Source organism: Mesoplodon mirus (assembly GCF_964341445.2).
Source record: "Mesoplodon mirus genome assembly, chromosome: 4".
Taxonomy (NCBI): domain Eukaryota; kingdom Metazoa; phylum Chordata; class Mammalia; order Artiodactyla; family Ziphiidae; genus Mesoplodon; species Mesoplodon mirus.
The window spans coordinates 126,130,456-126,136,455 of record NC_138979.1 but is presented as its reverse complement, the minus strand read 5'-3'; positions in this window follow the sequence as shown (position 1 = coordinate 126,136,455).

Sequence of the window (6,000 nt, the reverse complement as noted above, 5' to 3'; positions counted from 1 at the left end):
GGACACTGGGTTCTTCTTCAGGAAAACCCGGTGTTTCCACCACCATGTTTGCCAAAAACAAAAACAAAAAACCAAAAAATCAAACAACAACAACAAGACCCTGGGTCAACAGGAAAATGAACTCTGCTTCAGTTTCACTCTCTATATATCATGTGAGTGTGTCTACCTGATTTGCATGTGGATCCTATATGTAAGGAATGCTAGGCTGTGTTGATTTTAGCTTTCCAGGCCCTGCAGAGCAGAGAGGCCAATAAAAATAAGCTTGGAAGGACGCTGAGCCTTAATCCACCACATCAACCACAACTTTTGTCAATAAGGTGGTGAGGAACATCTTTGACATCAACCTTTGTCTGAATCACAGTTTGCCTCCTTAGGGTAGATTCCTAGAAATGAAATTACTAAGCCAAAGAATAGAAACTTTTTAGACACTTGATAATATATATTGTCAAATTGATTTCCAGAAAAGTCCTATCACTATACAAGATGTGAAAGTGCCTGTTTCACCATACCTTTTTTTTAAGTGAAAAGCAAGTTTAATTAAAGAGATACACATTCCATAGACAGAACACGGACCATTTCAGAAGGTGACAGTGGTCCCTGTCTCTCCGTACCTTTACCAATATTGACTACTGAGTCTCTTTTTAAAATCTTCAAGATCACCATCAGTGGTGGAAATCTCCTCATGACAATCTGGTCATCCCTGTGTTAATAAGAAAAACTGAGAATATCCCTAGACTGACCAAGAGATTTATAAGATTATATCCATCCCTAAAGATCCATTACAAATGAGGTCCTCCATAGTAACGGGCTATTCATATTGTTTGCCTTCAGGAGAGGTACATCACAGAGAGCCTGTTCAGGGCCTCTGAAGTAGGAGGACCCCAGTGTGGGATGGCAGCAGACGCTCTGCAGGAACGGTCACTGCTGAGGTAAAAGGCAAGGGTAGATATTTGAAGCTGTTTTCCCTGCTAGAAACAAATGGCAGTGCCCAGGTGTCAACTGGGGCTTCTTTATCCATCCACCTGTAATTTCCATCAGCACTTCTAAGTCACACCTATTAGGCAAACAATCGAAATAAAAAGTCTCTTTCTAACCAAATACTTCACAGAAAATCCCTCTTGCTGTCCCAGTTCTATTCAGACTGTCGCCCTGAAGCCCTTCTTATATATAAATTCTGTAGCTGGGCTCTTGGAACCCATGTTACCACTTCTACCCCTTTCACAGTAAGAGTGAAAAAGGAGATGTGAAAAAGATTCCTTAAAGAACCCACATCTCCAGCCCTGGGTGCATTCCAATAGCAACAAATATATGCAGTGCAGAGAACTAACACCATTATCCTGAAAAACGATAATTATCATTTCTAGGTAGGGTGGGTTCATTTCATTTCATGAAAGCCCCTCAGGTGTGCTTGATCACTCTCTCTCTCACTTTTCTCTTGGTGTCCAGACCCTATTCTCCTCTTACGAATCATTGGCTAATCCCCTCTCTTATATATCTGCCTCTGGGTCAATCAGAGGCCACTCCTTCCCAAAGGAAGGTCTACCACTGCTTCTGAGCTGAGAGCTTATGGGGAGTCTGTTCAGGTAGAACAGTGGTTCTCAAAGTGTGGCCCTGGACCAGCAGCTGTGGCATCTGGGAACTTGTTAAAAAAGCAAATTCTCTGCCCCACAGCAGATCCACTGAATCAGAAGCTAGTTGTGGCCCTGCTCTCTGTGCTTTAACAAGCCGTCCAGGTAATTCTTATGCACACCAAAGTTTGAGAACTACTGGGCTAGAATATATTGGGGTGGGTGGCACTGTACAGGTGCACATGGTACAGTATCTCAGGGGGAAATAATTTAGCTTGGATTATATGATCAGGGAAATGGGCCCAGGGAAAAAGTCATCTTAAAAGAGAAGAATAACATGCAGCAAATTATATAGCTCTGTGGACTTCGGGTTCAGCACATTCTTCTCACCACAAAAGTAAAAAAGATTTTGACATTCAAGAGCCAATGCCAGTAGCAGTGCAAAAAGGGGAACAGAGTTCAGAATAAAATGTTAATGTGGGGCTTCCCTGGTGGTGCAGTGGTTGAGAGTCCGCCTGCCGATGCAGGGGACACGGGTTCGTGCCCCAGTCCGGGAAGATCCCACATGCCGCTGAGTGGCTGGGCCCGTGAGCCATGGCCACTGAGCCTGCGTGTCCGGAGCCTGTGCTCTGCAACCGGAGAGGCCACAACAGTGAGAGGCCCACGTACCGCAGGAAAAAAAAAAAAAAAAAGTTAATATGGAGCTCCATTTTTTTAATTTGTAAAATGGTGAGATGGTACTGGGATTTTTACGGGACAATAGAAGCTGTCTTTAATGTTTTAACTACTGTCTGGTGTGGTAGAAAGAGCCCCAGATTGGGAACAGAGAACTGAGGTTCAAGTCTCAGCTTTTCTGGTTGGTTATTTTATGACCTTGGGCAAGTCAGGACCTCAGTTTCTTCATTTATAAAATAAGTAGTAATTACGTCTTCTCCATGGTCACATCCAGTTCTAGAAATACTCTATCATCCTATGATACTCTTTGAAATGGACCTAAAACTACCCTGATGGTTTCCTCTACCCCTGAGATTTTGTGGTTTTAAATAGGGGATGGAGCTCATCACGTGGACATAGGGCATGGACTGTGTGAAGCCATGTGTGAAGCCATGACTTTTGTGTGAAGCCATGACTCTCAGAAAGGAACATTTTTAGGAGACAAGACAAGGTGGTATTAGGAAAGGAAAGACTGGGGATAACCTAGGTTATTAGGCAAGTCTGGGCAGGGCCCAAAGAAGAGACAAAAAGGAAATTGCAGACAGAAGGAATCCCAGTCTAGGCTTTACATCTAGAGCTTCAACTCACTAGTGACTAAGCCTGGGTGAAGATGCCCTCAAGCAAAGCTCAAGGCACCAACAGAAGGTGGAAAGAGCAACAAAGCTAAGGGAAAAAACACAAAAAATCAAGCATTAACTATTTCAGTCCTAGCAGAGCAAATGGCTTCCTGCTGTGGAACTCTGAACAAGTCACATGTTCCCTGAGCCCATGTTTCTTCCTATCAAAAAATGGGAAGTCAAGGTCAAAAGATGACAGAGCTGAAGTTTCTAGCATGGTTCTTGGCACAAAGTATCCCCTTTCCCTGCTTCCCAATCAACTCTATAAAAAAGTGACCTGTCCACAGTCATAGGCAGAACCAGGACCCAATGCCAGCCTCAGGACTCAGAGAACTCCTCTCCAACAGCACCAGCCTACACCCATCTTATCTTCCTTTCCATTATCCACTTGACTCAAAACATCAACCGTATCTGATCCCTGTTTTTGTATAGAAACAAAATGCACACACATAAATTCAACCTTCTTGGTACCATATAAAAAAGAAATGCATACATTGGCTTTTCCCAGTACCAACCTGGCTCCTTAAGGAAAAATTCATATGCCAAATTTTCATCATTGTCCATTGTAGGAAGAAATACATTTTATTAGTGTTTATTGTTTACGTCAAGGTTTGAGATGACTTTTTAAAGACTGAATTTCCTCCGAGGAGTTTGCCTGGATTAGCAATTCTAAAAAGTTGCTATGCATTTATTTTAATCTCTTGCCTGAGAGAATAATTTCTGCAGAGATAAAAGCGTAAGTGAAAAGCAGCTATTGTGTATGCACAGTAGCATATTTTTAAACGCTGTCCTATTTAGAAAGAGAGGATAACAACAAAATGTGCCCTAACAATCAAGGTCCATACTTTAAATTACTGTGAGTTACACTGTTAAATCAATGCATGCTGGGTGAAAACTTTTCTCCTCATGTGTGTACAATTTTACAGGTTCCTTGACTACAGAGCAAAATGCACAGGTACTGTGAGGCTTCTAAAGTCTGTAATTCTTTAATAGCTTTTGCTTTTAATGTTTCCTTCCCCATTTGTTCACTAAATGGTTCATTTTATATTGAAAGTCAAATATGATTGAGCAAGAATGCACTGACTCAGTATTCTTTCTTAAAGGGTTAATGACCAATAGGCAGCAAGTTGAAATTAAAGTAGGTGAGATGGAAGAGAGGGAGATGCTGGGTTGTAACTTAAAAATGGCTTCCATTTTGGGGAATATTAATTGACTTGTGACTGGTAAACTCTGAACCAAAATCAATATTAATATTTAATGTTGGAAAACAGACCCTGGCAAGGGAGGCGTAATGTCTTTCTAGTCTCTATCTTAAGGGGATCAAGGGGACCTGGGAGAGGTTCAATACTGAGCAACAAAGATGATTTAAGCATAGAATAAAAGGAAGAGCCCCAAAAGGCTTTATAATGAAGATGGAGAACCAATGTTCCTGTTTCTACCTAGGAAAGGAAATTGCATGGCCCAGAGCTAACATGATACTTCCCAAACTTGGTTGGAAAACTGGCTAAATTAAATCTGATGCAAGAAAAGGAAAGAATAGTCAAGGTAGCGAAAATCATGGAGGTGAGGTAGAAAAAAAAGAGCTAGAGATTCCTATTGGAAAAAGAGGTGCTGTCAAGGTTTTCAAACAGGAGAGATGTTCATCTTTAAACTGCACACACTTCCCCACCTGCCAAATGGAATTTTCATAATCATGACAAACATTTCCACAGATGCCTGTAAATACAGCATATCTGTAAAATGATGTCTTGACAAACCGAACACCTAAAGGGGTTTCTCTTCTCAGAGATCTAGGGAGAATTCTTCTTGGTGTATCTTCTTTTTTTTTTTTTTTTTTTTTTTTGCGGTATGTGGGCCTCTCGTTGTGGCCTCTCCCGTTGCGGAGCACAGGCTCCGGACACACAGGCTCAATGGCCATGGCTCACGGGCCCAGCCGCTCCGCGGCATGTGGGATCTTCCCAGACCGGGGCACAAACCCGTATCCCCTGCATTGGCAGGCAGACTCTCAACCACTGTGCCACCAGGGAAGCCCTTGGTGTATCTTCTTGGAATGTCTAGGTATAACCAATCCAGAGCCGCAGGTGTCTGAGAGTTGAAGAAGCTTCAAGAAGCAGGCTGAGTGCCTGTGCAAAGGCAGCTGTGATGACTTGCATCCTTCAGTGGCCTGCTTACCCACCAGGCCAGACAAATCCTTAAGGAGACAGACACACATTCATTGTTGGAGGAAGGGGAAGAAATCCCTCAAGGCAGAAATGGGGAGTTTGAACTTTGTGTTCAATTAAGATACTTATCTGTAAACTCTGAGAACTAAAATGAGATTGCTTTTGCTTTACTCTCCTTACTCTTTACTCAGAGTTTATTTAAAGAAAAAGAAAATTAACTAGATAATTCAAGAGAAGCAATCTGCCTGTCAACATTCTCCAAATGCAGACCAGTGTTATTGTTTTCTTATGTCCAGTTAAATCTAAGAATCCCATCTATAAATTGGGAATTTGGGATTGACATATACACACTACTTTATTTAAAATAGATAATCAACAAGGATCTACTGTATAGCACAAGGAACTCTGCTCAATATTCTATAATAACCTAAATGGGAAAAGAATTAGAAAAAGAATAGGTATATGTATATACATAACTGAATCACTATGCTTTACACCCGAAACTAACACAACATTGTAAATCAACTATACTCCAATATAAAATAAAAATTGAAAAAAAAAGAAGCCCCATCTGTGTGTTCAACATGGTACATGTTTTGCAACCCAAGATGTATTGTGGGAATGAATGAATCTACCAAGCAGGCCTTGGGAACTGGAACATAGTAGACAAAGTTATGAGCCCGGGGCCATCCTTAGTTCTATTCTTGTCTTTGGTTCTGTCTTTATGCCTATCCTTGCATTAAAGGCTCTATCCCTGGATTTTGCCCCCTCTTGTCTGGGCAGGGAAAAGACGCCAGAGGGTGGCCTACATGCAGAGGCGGGGCCAAAACCAAAGCTGAGCTCCAGGGGCAGTGCGACCAAAGAAGAGGAAGGGAATTCTCTTGGTGCAGCTGCAGGAGCAGTGGATTAAATCCCCGCAATTGGCTTGGTAAACACTGC